This window comes from Podarcis pityusensis (genome assembly GCF_964106645.2).
Source record: "Podarcis pityusensis genome assembly, chromosome: 9".
Classification (NCBI taxonomy): Eukaryota; Metazoa; Chordata; class Lepidosauria; order Squamata; family Lacertidae; genus Podarcis; species Podarcis pityusensis.
In genome coordinates, this window is record NC_138034.1 from 21,208,621 (window position 1) to 21,228,174 (window position 19,554).

Genomic DNA, 19,554 nt, shown 5'->3' on the forward strand with positions numbered 1-19,554 from the left:
CTCTCTTTAGCTTGAGTAAAGTTGCCTAGATAGAACACTTCTAGAATCACCTCTGGCCTTTCCCTTCCCTTTTTCTTCCTTCTTGCCTTGTTACACAAAAATAGGGGTATATAGAAAAGATCTTCCACAGCATGAGAGATCAAAAAACAAACAGTGCTGTAAAATCATTCAACAATTCTTGGCAAGAATCCCTAAAGGTAGGCGTAAAATACTAGCAGAGTACTATGAGGCAGAGGTCATCGTAAGGGAGTCACAGCCAATTTCAAACCCTTTCTGTTTCCAAAAAAACCCCCACATTGATACACACTCAAACGTATTGTTATGCTACAGATCTGGAGGTTCAGTATTGTGGAATACCTGAGAAGAAAATGGTGAAAGTTGTGAGGTTGAGATGCTCTGAAGGTTGGCACTACCTGAAGATCCAACAGAGTTCCAAAGAACATAAAACATCTGTCAGAGATGAACAGCGGGAACAATATCTGAGCAGAGCCACGAGGGGGAAGGCAAATTCCTTTTTCAGGTGCTTTTTTTAGTTCTGTGAAAAACAAGGACCAAAAGCCGTGTGAATCAAAGCTTCATAAGCAAACCCCGAAGAGATGGCATGCCTCAATATTAGTTAGGAATGAGAATTTTGTATTTCCCCACCATATTTCAAAAGTATAGCTATTCTTCTTCTTCTTCAGTTATTATTAAATGCATGTCCATGGTGCTTCATGAAGAACAAAAGGGAAGTTTCTGAGAAGCATGTGTAAACCTCTTAGAGGTTTTTAGTGATTAAGCGGTATATAAATCAATTAAATAAAATCTAAAGTTCAATATGGGGAGACTGTGGGGCGAGAGGAGTTCAGTTATACTTGCCTTGGCTTAGTCACAGTAGGGCATGTTAATTTATCCACCTTTTCCCTCTTCACCCAATGCAGTGATGGAGAGTAATAAATATTTTGAAGAAACATTCTCTACAGCCTCATTTTATTCTCACGGCAAAGTCTCAGGAGGTCAGGGTTGACAGACTCTAGCAATGGTACCCAAGCACTTACTCTGTGTGTTGCCATGGAAACATCCCAGAGGAAGGGGTAACCTGTAGTCTGTGATGCTCTGGCACCAGCGCTGGAGATTGTGGGAGTGTGACGGGGCATTGCAGCTATAAGCTCAGCAGGGGCCAAGTGGCGTAAGTGACCAGTAGGACTTCATTTGGTCCTGTCACAGAAACTTGTCACTCAGGCATAGAGCAAGCTCTCCATCTGCCCATGATTACCTGCTTATGGGCTCATCTCAAGACCACCAACCCTGGCCAGAAAGTTCTTCCAAGCCATAGGTTTAAAATAAATAGGAAGTCTAATGTGGCAAGCATGTGCATCATTTTTGGAGGGAACATTGCTTGTAGCTATTTTAGCAAAGTGACCCACTTTCCATCCTCTTATAGTGAGTAATCAATGCTAACTGTGATCCTAAGGCTGGGGGTGGGGAGTTATCTGCCACACATAGAGGGTTGGACCTGGGAATACAGCGCAATCTAAACCATGTTTACTCAGACGTTAGCCCTATAGAATTCAATGGGGCTTACTCCCAGGTAAGTGGGGCTAGGAATGCATCCTTAGGCTTCATTCAGACCATGCTTTATTCCATGTGCACATTTCCTTACCTGATATTTTCCACATTTTACATATCTCTCACATGGCATAAAAGCCACTTGTGGAAAAACAAGCAAAATCTAGTGAAAGTTTTGGTGCTCGTTTTTGTAATTTGCTTCCAGATTTATTTATTTTTTGGCAAGCATGTTAACCCCCAAAAAACGTGTTCATCATTGCATCGTAATGATGAAATATTGGACAGTATTTCGGCATAAAATTATTTCCTGCCTTTGGAAATTGATCAGAAAGCCACGTTTCCATAACACAACAGGTAACACAGTAGAAAGGGAATGTTTTATTAAGTGTTAGCATTATAATTAGGAAAACTAATGCACAAATCCCCACATCTCAATGCACCCTTAGTCATGTTTAGAAGAGAGCAGTTGAAATCAACATGACTTAAGTTAGTCTGAAAGCATGTGACCATCACCTTGATGAAGCTAAGCAGATCTGGAACTGGTCAGTTGCCTGGATCATCGGCTGCCTGAGAAATACATGAATGGCACCTTCAGTTCTGTGATGGAAGAGAGGCAGAATGTAAACATAAGAAAATAAATGAAATGAGTTCCATGAGCTAAAATCACACCTTTGAGTTAATCATGACCTCTCAGTGGACCATAGTGTAGCACATGATGGCTTTTAATCACTGTAACCAAATGACACTTGTAGCATTGATTATGCCCACCCTATGTGGCATAGGGTCCATTTGAGAAATGCAAATTTGTTAGTATGCAATTGTGTTTAAAGGAGTCAATGTGTGCTCTCTGTCTGTGTGTGTACGTACAATATATATCTGTGTGTGTGTGTGTATGTATGTATGCGTGTACATGAGTATAAACTGTACATGCATATCTGTGTGTAAATGTAGGTCACTCTGAAGTATCTCTTGCTGTAGCAGTTTATAACCTCCCACTGCTTTGGTCTGGCATATGTCTCTAGTAATAGGTAGTCTTTGACTGCGGCAAGCTTTTGTGTCCTTTCAGTGTGCTCCTCCTTTGAAGTCAAAGAGTTCATTTTGTTTGAAGCATTTGACTCTGGGCACTGTGCAACTCAATTTCACAGTTTACTTATTACACGTTCCTGCCAATCATATTAAGATTGCATATTACAGAGTTACGGTTTCAAAAGGTTAGGCACATGCTCTTTAATACTTTATGCAATTCTGCTGTCACACTTTCTCCTTTGATTCCCCCGCCCTACATCTAAGCTAAAGGAACAGCTTGCCTCCTTGTCTTGAGAAGGCTTCCTTCGTATAAGCAGGAAAAAGAAACCACAAGGAGAGCCTGGGTGTTGAAACACTCAACATTAACTACTGTAGATGTGATTATGCACAAATCCATCAGTGCAGTATTATATGTCAGATGAGTGAAAGAAACCAACATCATTTGTATAAACTACAAATTATCAGGGCTGCCTTCTTGGAAGGATTCTAGAAAGTTTAAAGAGAACATTGTAGCATGTAATTGTAAGTTAACAGCACTGAGGGGTCTGCCCAGGAAAAGTCTCCAAGTTCAGATAGAGAGGTCTGGATGGGCGCAAGTGTGATCAAAAGGGAATAGCAACCAATCATGGGTTCCTAGGCCTATCTGTTTGGTACTTAAATTTTCAGAGAGGTTTGTCACACTCAGGGATTCATCCCTGGGGTGAAACAAATTTGGAAAAGGGCTGCTTCATTACACAGTTGAATATGCTAGCATGGGAGCCACAGGCTAGGATCTGTTATAGCAGCCCATAGCAATATTATGGAGGGACTGAGGGAATATTATTACCAGGAGAATTCTGTTCCGGGGTTTCCTGGTCTTTGCAGCTGTCAGTTTCCTCTTTTTTTAGTTCAGAGACACAAGCAAGACATTTGGGAACCATGGATAATCAGTGTGTGGTGGGGGTGGGGGAGAGATATCATGCCCACCATCTCTGCTCCACAGCGGGTGGCGCTGTGGTCTAAAACACTGAGCCTCTTGGGCTTGCCGATCAGAAGGTCGGCGGTTTGAATCTTTGTGATGGTGTTGAGCTCCCGTTGCTCTGTCCCAGCTTCTGCCAACCTAGCAGTTCAAAAGCACACCAGTGCAAGTAGATAAACAGGTACCATGGCAGCAGGAAGGTAAACAGCATTTCCGTGTGCTCTGGCTTCCGTCTTGGTGTTCCATTGTGCCAGAAGTGGTTTAGTCATGCTGGCCACATGACCTGGAAAGCTGCCTATGGACAAACACCAGCTCCCTCAGCCTGAGTGACGCACCCCATAGTCACGTTTGACTGGACTTAAGCGCCCAGGGGTCCTTTACCTTTTTTTTTACCTTACTCCCACCTTACCTGCATTGATTCAAAAGACTTAAAATAATCACAGTGTGTACACATTGTATGTGTACAAACTCTGTTGGGATCTTTGGATTGACTCACAGAGGCCAGGAGTGTAGAAAATGGACACCTTCCTGTTTCTCCATCACTGATTTTATGTGATTCCTGAATGTCTTAGTAGGGCTTCTGTCAAGTGCAGATTCATTCCATCTTTACTAACCAGGAAGACACATTAAGTGGCTTTCTATCGACTTGGTAAATGGGTAGAGCTCATCCCCGATGCAAAGTTTTGTATCAGCTTTCTGTTCTTGAAATGCAAAATACATTCATAGAAACAATGCAATATATAATTATCCAGTCATTTAGCTGAGGATTTCTATTATTACACTTTGGTGCCCAAATACAATAGACTCTTCATTTCTGGCATGGGGATTGCATAAAGCCAATGACGTTAAGTTCAAAACACATCCATACATCCCTTTTGGATTCTAAAGTACTCAGCATGCTTCTGACAAGGTAATCCTTAAAAAGATGTTCTTGTCTTTTCTGTAACTGAGTTAGGAACAGCATGACTTACCTCAAGGTATACTTTGATGAGAGTAGCCTGCACCATGCAGTGTCACTCCCCATGGACTTTGCAAGGTGTCCTAATATGATAGTACTAAGAGTGTTTTGAAGTTTGGTCGTTAACACTTTAGTGGTTTCATTCTCCTAAGGCCTCTTGAGCTTGGCTCAAAACAGAATGTTTTGGTCAAAGTCACAAACTCCTCTTTCGACTACAGTCATGGACTGCAACCCTATACATGCTTGTTTGGGAGCAATTTCCACTGAAGTCAACGGTGCTTCATTCCAAATGGACATCTATAGGATTGCTCTGTTGGTGACCTTAACTTTGTTGCATTGTGGCTCTCCTTGCCTGCACTAATCTCCTCTGATCCCATTACAGTATAATGATGGAGTGAGTTAGTTTCAGCTTGAACACTCAGACAGTCATTGTGCTTTGGATATCGTATCTCAGATACTTACCTCTCTTTTCACATGTCTCAAAATATGGAATGCTAGAATATGATAGAATCACTCACTCCCTGTTTAATGAGTTTTGCCTCCTCCTATTTCCAACAGTGTCAAGGAAGTGAAAAAGTTTGAATGATTCAAACAAAAAGTCTTAATGGCATCCTTAACTGGACCCCAAAATCTGCCATATGAAATGGTTTGACTCAGGCCCCACATAATGTTCAAATCATGCCTAAAGAGAAAATGATTATATACGATAGAGCAGGGAAAATGTGTCGTCGTCGTCCCCGCCATCAAATGTACATTTACATTTCTCAAAGCTGTTTTCTTGCAACTTCACTTGGCTAAAGTTCTTTGGTTCTGCCTCTAAAATATTTATCATATGAATCCCCTTCAGCCAGCACACTCAGCTCCTGATTGTTCGGGGCAATTGTGTGCCAAATCCCAGAGGGAATAGACACCTGGAACGAAGGACACAATGCAATAAATAACCTTCTTCTATGAGGACAAGGTATTTATGTAGAAGGTGGTGGAAGAGTGAAAGCACCCATATTTGCAAAGTTAATTTGTTCTATCAAAACAACAGAGGGTTTCGTCTTTGTGTTCTAATAATTCAGGTACCTTTTTCAAGACAAAAAAAAATCACACCTAAAAAACAAAATTGTGGTTACTGTCTTCAAATGGAAGTCCTATTAAGTCATTCACCTGAATGCATGCAGGCTAAACGTGTAGAGGAAGAAGGTTGAAAGGGAGAATCTCAGGCCAAATTTACACCATACATTTAAAGTGCTATGGTGCCACTTCAAATTATCATGCTCACCACCCAAATAATCATGGGAGCTGCAATTTATTAAGGGTCCTGAGAGTTATTAGGAGGCCTCTAGTCCCCTCCCAGAGCTACAGTTCTCTGAGTTCCCCATAAAGAGGGATTGGTGGTTAAACTGCTCTGGGACCAGGCAAAGTGTATTTCTAGGTAGGATATGCTAATGACAGGAGAAATGGGGGAGCAAGTGGGGGTTAAGATTCTTGTTTTGTGGGGTTCTTGCTTCCCTCCTGCACTGCCTCTGAAGGCATGCAAGGGGAAGAGAGGAGGGAAGTTTCATTGCATGTGCAGAAGTCGTTCCATTTGCACAGTGACTTAGCTAGATACAGCCCCTGATTATCTTCCTGAAAAGGACTTCACAATTTCATTGTAGACTTCACAGTCTCATATATAGCCATACCACCAGCAGTTCTCGGCAAAGCAGAATAAAATAAAACCTTAAAATAGCAAGAGTAGGGTATGATTTAGTCAGCAGTATTTATAAAATTGTTCCAGGCATCTTAGATATGTATTTTAATACCTAGCGTGCCTCCTGATAAGCGAGCGATCAGATTGTTATTGGGACGACTTAATGAAAGTCCAGAAGCTGGTGATGATCTCGTGACCTCAACCGACGTGGGTTAGGAAATGTTTATGAAAGGCTTAATCGGCAGACCAATCCATTTCTAGGCATTATTAATCCAGGAAGGGTTTGTTTTTTTGGAGGGGTGGGGGGGTTGGTTGGTTGGTTTGGTTCCCCCCACCCCCGCAATATGGTCGGGAGGGTAGACATCCGGAAGCCCTTTGCAGGAGGGCGGCAGAGAGAGGCACTCATTTTAAATAATAATATAAAAATGTGAAATAGAGCATGATGGCTCAGAATCCCTGATGTGCATATACAGCAATATTATTATGGGTGATGAGCAAACAGTGGGAGGCTTACTGAAAAGTAACAGAGGCACAAATGAATGAAAAGAAATGTCAGCAACAGCAGTAGCTCTGGTTTCAGCTGAGTGAGTGGAAGATAATACCGCAGTGGCTTGCTCAGCTTGCTTTCTGCTGCTTTAATGACAACTGATCCTTTCAATTCTCTGTCCATATGGGAATTTTAGCTCGAGTATAACACCCAAGTCTTTGCCGGACTGTTCACCAATGTAAGCAGAACATTTATTTCTTTTTAATTCCCATACCAATTTATTGGGAATAGGATCCGGGGACAAAATAAAAATCGCTCGCTTGACACTAATGGGCTTTCTGGCTTCTGCTTCCTGGAAGCTCTGCAATGACAGATGACAATATGGCTGTGGTGTTTTAGTGCTCGTTCGTAACAAGGAAAAAAGGGCCTTGGAAGAAGAAAGGGACACAGACAGAAAGCCCAGCCATCAGCTTTGTTCACAATCCAGTTCAGACAAAAATAGGATTGTTCCTGTTGAAGAATCTGCTTCCTTTGGCAACCCGAGAAGTACAACCAGCATCTTCCATCCCAATTGTACTGCCAAGCACTTAGGTGTACGGGCTGCTGATAAGCTCCTGGGGCAGACAGGATGGCAGCTGGCTAGCCTGGAAGCAGAGACAGGTAGCTTGTTGGACTCTCTCAGAGACAAATTGCCCATCTTGCGGAAGAGCAGCAGCTCTGAGAGCTTTTATAACAGGCATTTTCATGGGATTGGCTCTCTATAGGGCCAGGAGGATTATGGGTTGTGTCAATAGTCTCATGGCTTTCCAGCCAGCAGTCCTACCAGTGGAGGAAGCAGGGAACAATCCCTAATCCAAGCCCTGCAGCCCCTGAGTTGGAAACCAATTCTATCAAAGTAAGTCCTGGTAATTTCAGTTCAGCTTTGCTTGGGAGTCACAGCAAAGCAAATCCAAGAGTGAAAAGCCCGTTGGTTGGATTCAGAGCAGTGACATTTGGAACGCCACATCCAAGAGCTGACAGTACTCCATACTGTTGAGTACAGTCACAAAAAAAGCAATGACTTCATCTATTTATGACAATATATTCCAGTAGTAGTGTAGATGGGTACCAGGTTATATTTTCCAGAGCTAGAGAAACGAGGGCGGTCTTAATCCAAAATGTAAGTAAACACCTGATGCAAAGAAATAAAGCCTTCTGGAGGTTTATATTCATTCTATCTGTGAGTCCAGCTTTAGGGGTCACAATGAATTTTGAAAGGTACACAATGTGGGATAAATAAAGACCCTTAGGCTTCATTTACTAACCCCATGTCTGCCTGTCCATACAGATCCTACAGTTTCCTTGCAGACCTCACCCAACGCTATGGGCCACAAACCGCCAAGACAGGAGACTCGGTGAGAGTATCAAAATATTCTCCCATTGCAAATAACATAAAATAAAAGAATGAGTGAAGATTTTTTCAGTTGACTGGGCATCTGGATCCTGAAGTCTTTGGTGCAATTCTACAGGAGATTTTATATTCACTGTAATGTTATTTTCATTTGTTGATTTTCCAAATGGTTTTACTTTCACTGCTGGAGGTAGTAAGCCTCTGAATGCGAGTTGCTAGGACTAGCAGATGGGGCAGAGCTGTTTGTGCTCAGCTCTAGCTTGCAGACTTCCCTCGGGCATCTATCAGGTTGGCCACTGTGTGAAAAGGATGCTGGACTAGATGGACCCTTGGCTTGCTCCAGCCGGGCTGTTCATATGCTCTTACATTTTACTAGTATTTCCCCCCCCCCCCCATGTTTCTGCAATCTCATCCTGAGATCACCATTGTACTGAGCTTATATAAGCAAAAGCAATAATAATTTACCAGGGCAACTTCTTTCCTGAGTTACTGTTTCCCTGCATGAATTTTACAGGCGTATCTGGCAATGCAGTTAGGCATCTGCTGACATTTTTTGTTTGCAGGTACATCAAAGAGAAAATAACCTGTTCTGTTCTGTCCAATTGTCTAATTCAGGCATAGCTCCGCTGCTGGCTCCCTAATGCAGAAAAAGTACAGAAGCAGTACAAATAATTTTGTCTTCGGAAAAACCTGGGCATGGTGATGAATGCAGAAAGGGAACAAATATTGAATGGAAAAGGTGCTATTTTACATTTGCATTTCTTTTTCAGAAACAATTCGGGAAACTCTTCAAATAGCCTCTTTCTGGTTCTGATGGGCTAACAAGTAGACTGTTAGAAAACAAATTGCTTACGCTGTCGGCAGCCTGGAATGAGAGTGTCAGAATGATGGCTGTGTCAAAACTGCTTTCCACGTTGGGGTTGACTTTGCCAGTCCAGAAGCCCTCATAAACAGATGTGGATATGTACATCCTATAAATGAATAAGCAGACTCGTTCTCCTTGTGTGGGCTTCCGTATAGTCAAAATGGCACCATCCATTGTACAAGAAGGAGGTACCAGCAGACTTAAGGGGAACCCCAAGCTAGCTACCTATTTGTATCTGGAAACACAAGTGGGAAAGAAAACAGCAAAACAGCTCAATGAGACTGAGCATGTTTAGTGGACATGGAACGCTGACTATCTGTTGGAGAAGAAAAGTAGAAAATTGGGGCAGTGGAGGGAAAATGTAATGGAGTGTCCTAGAAATGATCATGACTGGCATCGAGAGGAACACATTCCACTTGCCCCTGTTTTGAAAATGTCAGTCCAAAGGCTCATCTATGACATTTTGCCTCCTGAGGCAAAGGACATGATATTGGGTGGAGTTCAATATTGTGCTAAGCAGGTTGCTCCATCAGTAGGTAAAAGGTAAAGGTAAAGGACCCCTGGACGGTTAAGTCCTGTCAAAGGCAACTATGGGGTTGCGGCGCTCATCTCTCAGGCCGAGGGAGCCGGCGTTTGTCCACAGACAGTTTTCTGGGACATGTGGCCAGCAGGACTAAACTACTTATGGCGCAAAGGAACACCATGACGGAAGCCACAGTGCACGGAAATGTTGGTTACCTTCCTGCCACAGTGGTACCTCGTTATCTACTCACACTGGTGTGCTTTCAAACTGCTAGGTTGGCAGGAGCTGGGACAGAGCAACGGGAGCTCACCCCATCGTGGGGATTCGAACTGCCAATCTTCTGATCAGCAAGCCCAAGAGGCTCTGTGGTTTAGACCACAGCACCACCTGTGTCCCTGCCGTCAGTACAAGCATTGCTCAACTCAGTACAAGCATTGCATCCTGTTCCAGGTGTTCTCCTGATTCTCCTCAAACACCACAGAACAATTTTAGTGCAGGGAGGAGCAAGGGAAAGCCCCAATAGATTTGAGACTTCAGTTAGTGGGACTACTTAGTTCATGGGTAGGCAAACAAAGGCCCAGGGGCTGGATCTGGCCCAATCGCCTTCTAAATCTGGCCCACGGACGGTCCGGGAATCAGCATGTTTTTACATGAGTAGAATGTGTCCTTTATTTAAAATGCATCTCTGGGTTATTTGTGGGGCATAGGAATTTGTTCATTTTTTTCTTCAAAATATAGTCTGGCCCCCCACAAGGTCTGAGGGACAGTGGACCGGCCCCCTGCTGAAAAATTTTGCTGACCCCTGACTTAGTTGAATCCAGGCAGGTGTCTGCCCCACTCCCCACTGCAATGTGTAGAAGTCTACCAACTAGCAACTGACTATTGCTTCAACACTCATGATGAGACAGCATTTTGCACTGCATCTGAGGGTAGCAGGCTAGCATATAGGCACAAGGTAGGCCATGTGGCACATACAGCTCAGTTTTCCAACACCTCCCCGCCCTGCCCCAGCACCTGCTACCTCAGGCAGTTGCCTCACTCTACCATGCTGTTCTGAGACCCACCCACTGAACCATCACATGCCATTATGTCATGTCTCCAGGTAAGACACACTGAATCTGATTGGCTGATAAAGGACGTTGGGCAGGGCTTGCAAAAGACACCATGAATAGCCCTTGATGCAAAGACTACATGTTCCTTCTTGTGACTAAGTGCTCTGAAAAGGTAGCAAGACTAGGAATATGACTCTGGGAGACAAATTTCTTTATATAAAAGGAAAAACTGAATGCCCATGCTGTTTCGCAAATACAGTATAGCACTTTCAATATGCAGCAATGATTTGTTTTACAATGCTTGGATAGTGTGTTTGGATAGGGGAATCAATGCACTATTAGGCAAATGCAGGGATATATTTATTAATTTAAGTAAATTGCTAGCCCTCCTCTCCATCTGAAGATGCTTGAGGCATCTTGTACTCAACACATACACATGTCTAACAAAATTTTGGCTCTGATTGCAGAAATCACATATCCAGTTTTTCCTGATTGCGATTCTGTACATTCTATGCCAGGAAGGTAGAAATATCTATGGAAATAAATCAACAGGTCCTCTCCCAATTCATAGTATTTTTCGGCAAAGCAGTCAAGGAACTAGCAGCAGCAGCTATGAAGTTATTATATTTTTAACCCACTAACATTAATTAGGGCTGCCATATACATCTGGATTTTCCCAGACATTACCAGGATTTCAAAGGTGGAATCAACGTGGGGGGGGGGGGGTTTCCAAAATGTGGTGCTTTGTCCTGGATTTTAGGCAAGTCAATTGAAAAATCATGGTTGTTTGACATTTTTGTTGGGGGGAAAAATACATCAAAATTTTTGAGGTCTTCCCAGCAACTTTCAAGGTGTCCTGGATTTTACTTTTTGAAATATGGCAACCCTAAACATCATTACTGATTTCAAGGTAATGTACAATGCCACCAAAACAATCCGATTAAAACACTGTAGCTAAACACAAACAAAAAATGAACAAGTCAAATGCCATAATTAAAACACATCTTTCAAAATACAGTGTGGACTTTATATTGCCTGCAAAAACAAAAAGAAAACTGGCAAGTGAATATTGAATATCCTACAAATTCCAAGGTGAACAAGTAAGGTTTTATTTGGCACCAGCACCAAAATGTGGAGCTAGTCAGTGCCAAATATACCTTGTGGCGGCAAGGCACTGCACAAATGGGGGGGGGGTCACCAGTAAGGAGACCTTTCTCCCATGTCACTGCATAATGCATATCTCTCAGCAGCAGGACTTTGAGAAGAGTCTGTTGATCTTAAGGCATATGATTCCTACGTGGCAAGCACTGAAACATGTAGCAAGGTGGTATGGCAGGCGTGAGAGACGTGGTACGAAGCCAGGACTGCTCCATATGTCATGATTACAGCTATGTGACAATGCTAAAGGAAGCACAATCAGATGGTTGTTGCAAGCTGTTCAATAATGTCTAGTGATGCAAAGGCCCTGGACCTTGGAAGCTTCTCTCAAAGTGCAAACAGCAGTTTCATAAAGGTGATTTGTGTCGGGATGGTGGCTGGGCAAGAAAAAACAAACTATCAAATGAAATGACCCCTTTGTTTTCATGGAGCTGTGGGCGCGTGTAAAGATAGAAACAAACAAACAAAAAACCCTCTTGTTAAACCTGAACCTCATCTGCTCTGATTCCCCCCCAGTCCAGCGAGTCACCAGAAACTCCACGTAATAAGTGAAAAGCGATAGGGAAGTTTTGCAGGAGCTTCTGGTACCCAATTCAACAAGCCTCCTACAATTAAATTCCTGTGTGTGATCGCAGAAGCTAAATGGGCAGCTACTATTTTTGGGTGGCAGAAGTATGTTTAACATAGCATTTAGTTTGGCCCTAAGGGGGAAGTAAGTTATATGTGATTCCAGCAGGCAAGACTTACACTCCAAGCACTCAGATCCTAGCATCTTAATGAAATTGAATTCCAGATGGCAACTATGCAATAACACATCTTCAAAATGGATTAATTGGTGTTGCTCCACTGAGTTTCTATATTTCTTGAAGAGCTGACCTTCTGTGTCAGTTTTTCTCTGTAATGAGCCTTGTCTAAATTAATGTTATCTAAGAGCCACCACGCTGACGAAGGGAACTTGCCAAACCCTACATGCTTTTCTCTGTGTTATGTACTCAAAATACATCTCAGTTGCACAAGATTTATCTGAATAGTCTGAGAACAGCTCAGCACATCTGTATCAGAAATTCAGATAATCATGAACCCCATTTCTACAAGTCTCCAGCTGCAATATTAGCTACATGGAGCTCAAAGAATTGATTCAGATAACTGCATGGGGGGTGGGGGGAATGAACCACATTTTTATGGAATATGAAAGTAGGAAATATTAGTATAATCTAAAACAATCCATGCAAACACAGTAAGCTGGCTTCCTTAGAGAGAACAAGCACACATGGTTGCCAAGATAGAAGGAACCATCAAAATGTGTCCTGACATGCGATTCATCATTAAAAAATCTCCTATTGCACATCTATTTTTGTACTCTCTTTATGACAAGGTTCCAGCAGAATGGTTGGGATTATGATCAGACTAAGTCCCTCCCCCAAGGGGTTTTCATTGAAAGAAAAAGAAAAAGTCATAGAAGCCAGCAAAATATGGGATACCCTGTAGCACTAGAAAGGCAAACCCAGTATTAACAATTCACAAATTGATGCTTTTTCTGTTATAAATCGCTGTTGTTTTAAAAATTGTTGCAGAGTTGGAAGAGGTCTACTCCACTTCTGAGTGGGATGGTGTTGCAAGCAGGCCATGTGCCCTCTGCACCCAGCGGGGGCTGGGCTAAGCCCCCTCATCATTAGGGAGTCCCCGGCCGTGCCCTGGCCCCTGGCCCCCGGCCAGCCAACCCGGTCAGCCGGGGGGGGCGTGGCTTCCCCCTTTAAAGCAGCCGCACGGCTGCGTGATCTCTCTTGTTGTTCAATGCCTGAGCCAATACTGCTCACATTCTGTAACCAATAATGTTGGTTAGATTTTGCCCATTAACCTAATATATGGTGTCCACGTGTTATTATTCAATAATAATCCCCCCAATTTTTTTATTAGTTTTCCAAATTTATGACAAATATAACACACACAAAATAGAAAGCACATTAAAAAATAACAAACAAACATATAAAACATCTTACGATTAAAAATCCATTTTGATTTCCATTGTTAAGTGACTTCCTCGAATCCTCCCTAACTGAGTTTCATTAAATCTCATTGTAGCAATTTTCCAATATCCACTTTCTAATAAAATTAACTTATTCAAATTACTATCTTCCTTCCTTTTCATAGTTTCTCAATCCATAACATTATACAATTCAACATATTTTAATCCTAGGCCAGTTTGGTACTTGCAAGTATTTCAATTTATGTTATAGCCTCTCGGCCTTTTGGCTAAGATCAAGTGTAGTGGCCTCGGAGTCTTGACATGCAAATGGGAATCAAAATGATCAAGGGGTGGAGCAATTCACCAATGGGGAGAGGTCAGTGGTGTAGCGTCTGTTGCTGGCACCCAGGGATATGCATGCATGCCAGGCAGGGGGGTCTCTAGCCCAGCCCTCACTGCCGGAGCGATGCCACCCTCACTGGAGCAAAGCAGGGCCACACTGAGCCACTTACCCATACAGGGGGAGCCTGGCCGGCCTATGTGGCCCTTGGCAGGCAGAGAACAGCATCAACACCCCCATTGTTCAGCCCGGACACTGAGATCCAGCGCCGAGGGCCTCCTGGCGGTTCCCTCATTGCGAGAAGTGAGGTTACAGGGAACCAGACAGAGGGCCTTCTCGGTAGTGGCGCCCGCCCTGTGGAACGCCCTTCCTTCAGATGTGAAGGAAATAAGCAGCTATCTTATCTTTAAGAGACATCTGAAGGCAGCCCTGTTTAGGGAAGTTTTTAATATTTAATGCTGTATTGTTTTTAACACTTGATTGGAAGCCGCCCAGAGTGGCTGGGGAAAGTCAGCCAGATGGGCAGGGTATAAATAATAAATTGTTGTTGTTGTTGTTGTTGTTGTTGTTGTTGTTGTCAAGCCAGGCTGGAGCTGAGGGCTTGGTTTGCGCTCCTCCAAAATTGTGTGCCCGAGGCCACAGCCCTCCTGACACCACCAGCCCCATGCTATACCCCTAGGCAAAGTTGCAGCATTTGGGACTTTTTCATTTACAGTAACGGTGAGTGCGACGTAACATGGCATGGAGAAAGTAGACAGAGAAAAGTTCTTTTCCTTCTCCCAGAACGTCTTGTGGACATCTTTTAAAGCTGGAGAATGTACTTCTTCATGCAGTGCATATGTCAACTATGGAACTCGTTCCCATAGAGAAGAAGAGAAGAAGAGTTTGGATTTGATATCCCACCTTTCACTCCCTTTAAGGAGTCTCAAAGCGGCTAACATTCTCCTTTCCCTTCCTCCCCCACAACAAACACTCTGTGAGGTGAGTGGGGCTGAGAGACTTCAGAGAAGTGTGACTAGCCCAAGGTCACCCAGCAGCTGCATGTGGAGGAGCGGAGACGCGAACCCGGTTCACCAGATTACGAGTCTACTGCTCTTAACCACTACACCACACTGGCTCTCATTGCATAGGAGGCAATGCATAGGAGGCAATGATGGCTGAAAGAAGGTTCTTTTTATCATATGTGGTGGTCTTGTAGTAAGGTTAAGGCGTACTGGGAAATGATATACAATGAAATGAAAAGGATGTTTAAAATAACGTTTCTAAAAAATAAACAACCCAGAAGTCGTTCTCTTGGAAATTATAGGGATAGAACCACCTAAACTGTATAGAAATTTATTCATGTATGCAACGACAGCAGCAAGAATGTGCCCAAAAATGGAAAGAAGAAGTCATCCCAGCAAAGGAAGAATGGATACAAAAACTTACGGAATATGCAGAAATGGCGAAACTTACCGGACGAATAAGAAATCAAAATATCAAAATTTTATAAAAGGATGGAAATGGTTTATTGACTACTTACAAATTGTACCCAGACAGAAGCACTGACAGGATTATTGTAATAACCTGCAGCTACATAAGAGTATATATTTAAAGAACATAAATAAATGAGTAAGTTAAGTTAATTAGGATATGCAGAAGATATTAAAAATAAATTTAAGGAACCTCAGAAAGAGGGGGAAAGAAGTCAAGTTTTAAAATGTCAAAATGACTGTAAAATCAATGAAATGTATATATCTGAAAAGTGTGTATGTATGTATGTATGTATGTATGTATGTAAAGGTAAAGGGACCCCTGACCATTGGGTCCAGTCGTGACTGACTCTGGGGTTGCAGTGCTCATCTCGCGTTATTGGCCGAGGGAGCCGGCATACAGCTTCCGGGTCATGTGGCCAGCATGACTAAGCCGCTTCTGGCGAACCAGAGCAGCGCACAGAAACACCGTTTACCTTCCTGCCGAAGCGGGACCTATTTATCTATTTGCACTTTGACATGCTTTCGAACTGCTAGGTTGGCAGGAGCAGGGACCGAGCAACAGGAGCTCACCCCGTCACAGGGATTCGAACCACCGACCTTCTGATCGGCAAGTACTAGGCTCTGTAGTTTAACTCACAGCACCACCCGCGCCCCTGTATGTATGTATGTATGTATGTATGTATGTATATATATATGGCAATGATGGCCATTAAATTCAATGGCTTTAAAAGAAGGTTGAGAAATTCACAGAAGACAAGGCTATTAATGGCTGTCAGCCACAATGGCTGTGTTCAACCTTGCATCCATAATTCTTGGAGAAAATAATATTTATTGATATTGCGGGGAAGTAACATGTCCTTTGTGTATAAAAAATATTTGCTTTGTTAATAAATATGAGGATGCTTTCCTTGAGGTCTTATGGTATTTTCTCTTGAAGCTGAAAAGTTACTAAGAGTTCCAAATAGCAGCATATTTCAGCATTATCATCATCATTTATATATAAAATAATTTTTTATTTATGTATATATATATTTACTGCATATATACAGCCATCCATAAATAAATATTCCTTGGGTGGCATACAAACAATATATATAACCCATGAAAAATAATAATACAAAACAATTTATGTCACCTTTCCGTAGATGCTCAGTGAAGTTTATATCAAACTGACAAAAGCATTAGAATACAAAAAAATCAAAAATCACAAACCATTAGCCTACAATATCTCCATAGTTAAAACAAAAAATCATAATAAGGAAACACATAAATATTAAAATATTACATAAGAAGAAGAAGAAGAGTTTGGATTTGATATCCTGCCTTTCACTCCCCTTCAGGAGTCTCAAAGCGGCTAACATTCTCCTTTCCCTTCCTCCCCCACAATAAACACTCTGTGAGGTAAGTGGGGCTGAGAGACTTCAAAGAAGTGTGACTAGCCCATGGTCACCCAGCAGCTGCAAGTGGAGGAGCGGAGATGTGAACCTGGTTCCCCAGATTACAAGACTACCGCTCTTAACCACTACACCACACTGGCAATCCATCAAAACATACAGTTCATAATTACTGGAGCATAACAACTAAGTTTAAAACTAGGACAGCAGACATATTTGGAATTTATGGTCTGACATTATCTTTTACAAATGGAAATGAATTGTACCCACCAAAATCACTGAACAATAAGCAGAAAAGCAAAGCAGTATAGCTCTGACACATTTCCTGTTATGCAGTTTGTCTGGGCTTAGCATCTCCCTGAACTTGCACCTCCCTGCAGTCACCCTTATTGAACTGAAAGTTGTTCTTCTTGGCTATAGTTATGTGGAGCTATTTGGTGCTAATTTGGGAAAACATTGCACGTGATCAGGGGCAAACAGCTGTTTATTATTACTTCACCTGCTCCGTGGTTCAAGGTGTGAGGGAACATTTGACTCTTTGGGTGTTGCTGAACTACAACTCCCATCAACCCCAGCAAGCATGGCCAATGGCCAGGGATGATGGGAGTTTTAGGTCAGCAACATATGAAGGGCCAGAGGTTTTCCATACCTCATCCACGTGTTGGGGTGCCTTGTTTGTATTGTTAGATTTTAATTGGATTTACTGTACAGTGGTACCTCGGGTTACATACGCTTCAGGTTACAGACTCCACTAACCCAGAAATAGTACCTCGGGTTAAGAACTTTGCTTCAGGGTGAGAACAGAAATCACGCGGCAGTGGCATGGCAGCAGCGGGAGGCCCCATTAGCTAAAGTGGTACCTCAGGTTAAGATCAGTTTCAGGTTAAGAACAGACCTCCAGAACGAATTAAGTTCTTAACCAGAGGTACCACTGTATAGGACTTGCATATTGTTCTATGAGAGAGAGAAAGAGAAAGAGAAAGAGAAAGAGAAAGAGAAAGAGAAAGAGAAAGAGAGAGAGAGAGAGACAGACAGACAGTATGTCTCTTAGGGCATGTGTTTGTGTGTGTGTGTTTCCCAAACTTAGGTATACATCTGTTTTTGAACTACATTTCCCATCATCCCTGAACACTGGTCTTGCTAGCTAGGGATGATGGGAACTGTAGTCCAAAAACAACTGGAGACCCATGATTTGGAAACACACACACACACACACAAAATTCAGGAGCTGCAGCCCCTGCATGCTCTCTGCAACAACCCCACCTACCCCCTTGCTCTTCACCCACACCTGAACACACCCCTCCCTTTACACCTATTTCCCCACAGCCCACCCCTCTCATGGCTCGCCTGAAGCCCCACCCCTTTTTACCCAAGCCCCACCCCCATTTTAAAGGAGAGGAAGACACTCCACTGTGCGAAGGGCCTCCTGCCTCCATTAAACCTTGCTGCGGGTACATTTAACTGTGGGGGGAAAGTACTCCACGACACCTATCTCCATTAAAGGGGCAGCCTGCCATTCCTCCTGCTGCAGTTGGTGTGGCCACCAGTTGGCCGCTATGTGAACTGCAGAGCGTGACAACACACTGCATTTTTATGTCTATAGGAAGATAAAACCTAATAAAAGTATTAAACAATGCCCAATATCAATACAGTAATAAATCTAGTAATATTTTTTAAAAACTCGCACTAAAGCCTGGATCAAATAACAACAATGCTACTAAATACCATTAATTGCCAGGGAGAATAGAAACATTTTTGCTTGTACCCCAAATGCTAATAAAGTTGGTGCCAATTGTGCCTCCCCAAGGAGACATTCCAAAAACTGTGAAGGGGACTATTATAAAAGAAGCCCATTCTATGGTTGTCATCCCTGCATGCTTCCCATTTTTGGAGGTGGGGGACGGAGAAGAGTCTCAGATGAGAAATTCAGTGTCCATGCAAGTTCATATGGGAAGAGATGCCCCTTTATATATTGGGTTTCTGAGCTTTGATAGGGCTTAAAGATCAAAACTAGCCATTAAAACTGAACCTGGAAACTGACAGCTAGTGCGGTTGGGCCAGAAGTGGCGTCAGATGTTCCCATCTTCTTGTTTTTGTTAACATCCTCTCCATCTAAGCTGTCCACCTTGTCCAAATGTAACATGCCAAGAGTATTGCCAAAAAGATTCCCATACAGTATTTGTGGCTCTAACAACGACAACGAGCTTTCTAAGATTTCTTGCAGCTTTCGTGAAATCAACGTTCCCTTCACTGGAACCACTACAGGTCCTTTTGCTGGGTGTAAAAATGAGCTGCCACAATGGAAGCTCGAGAATGTTTGTTCAGCATGTAACCACAAAACCCAGTGTGCATTCATAGGAAGAACAATATAGTGCTGATGCAGCAGAAAGACCACAGAGCCTGCGAATGAGCACACTCCAGATTAAAGCATGCATACACAAAATACTGCAATTCAAATCAGCCACGGACAGCGTAATGCACTACTGATTTTATCCCAAATTCTCAACATGGTAGATGCTTGACTTTTGAGCAGCACGCTGCTTTGTGAATTTAAATCAGATATATCTGCAGAGCATGTAATGGGATGTTATAATTGTTGCTCTTTTAGGGATCGAGAAGAACAAATCACAGCAGGGGCTGGAATTTCTACATAAACATATAAATAAAGTAGGAATTTTGGGGCTGAAAATATAATTCTATACCTTTATGCAGAATAGGGATGGACAAATTTGT

At 42.7% G+C, this 19,554-nt stretch overlaps 2 long non-coding RNA genes across 2 annotated transcripts in view; one reads left to right on the plus strand and one right to left on the minus strand.

Moving 5' to 3' along the window:
- Positions 1–941, plus strand: part of LOC308484943 — a 31,176-nt gene extending 30,235 nt beyond the window's left edge. Inside the window, exon 3 of the long non-coding RNA XR_013990200.1 lies at positions 331–941. This is a non-coding gene — a long non-coding RNA (uncharacterized lncRNA). The remainder of the gene's footprint in view (positions 1–330) is intronic.
- On the minus strand, positions 397–4,436 carry LOC308484959. The gene is made up of 3 exons (XR_013990235.1): positions 3,401–4,436; positions 2,062–2,145; positions 397–535 (listed from the first exon to the last, which is right to left on the minus strand). It is a non-coding gene; the product is annotated as an uncharacterized lncRNA (long non-coding RNA).
- Positions 4,437–19,554: the final 15,118 nt, after the last annotated feature.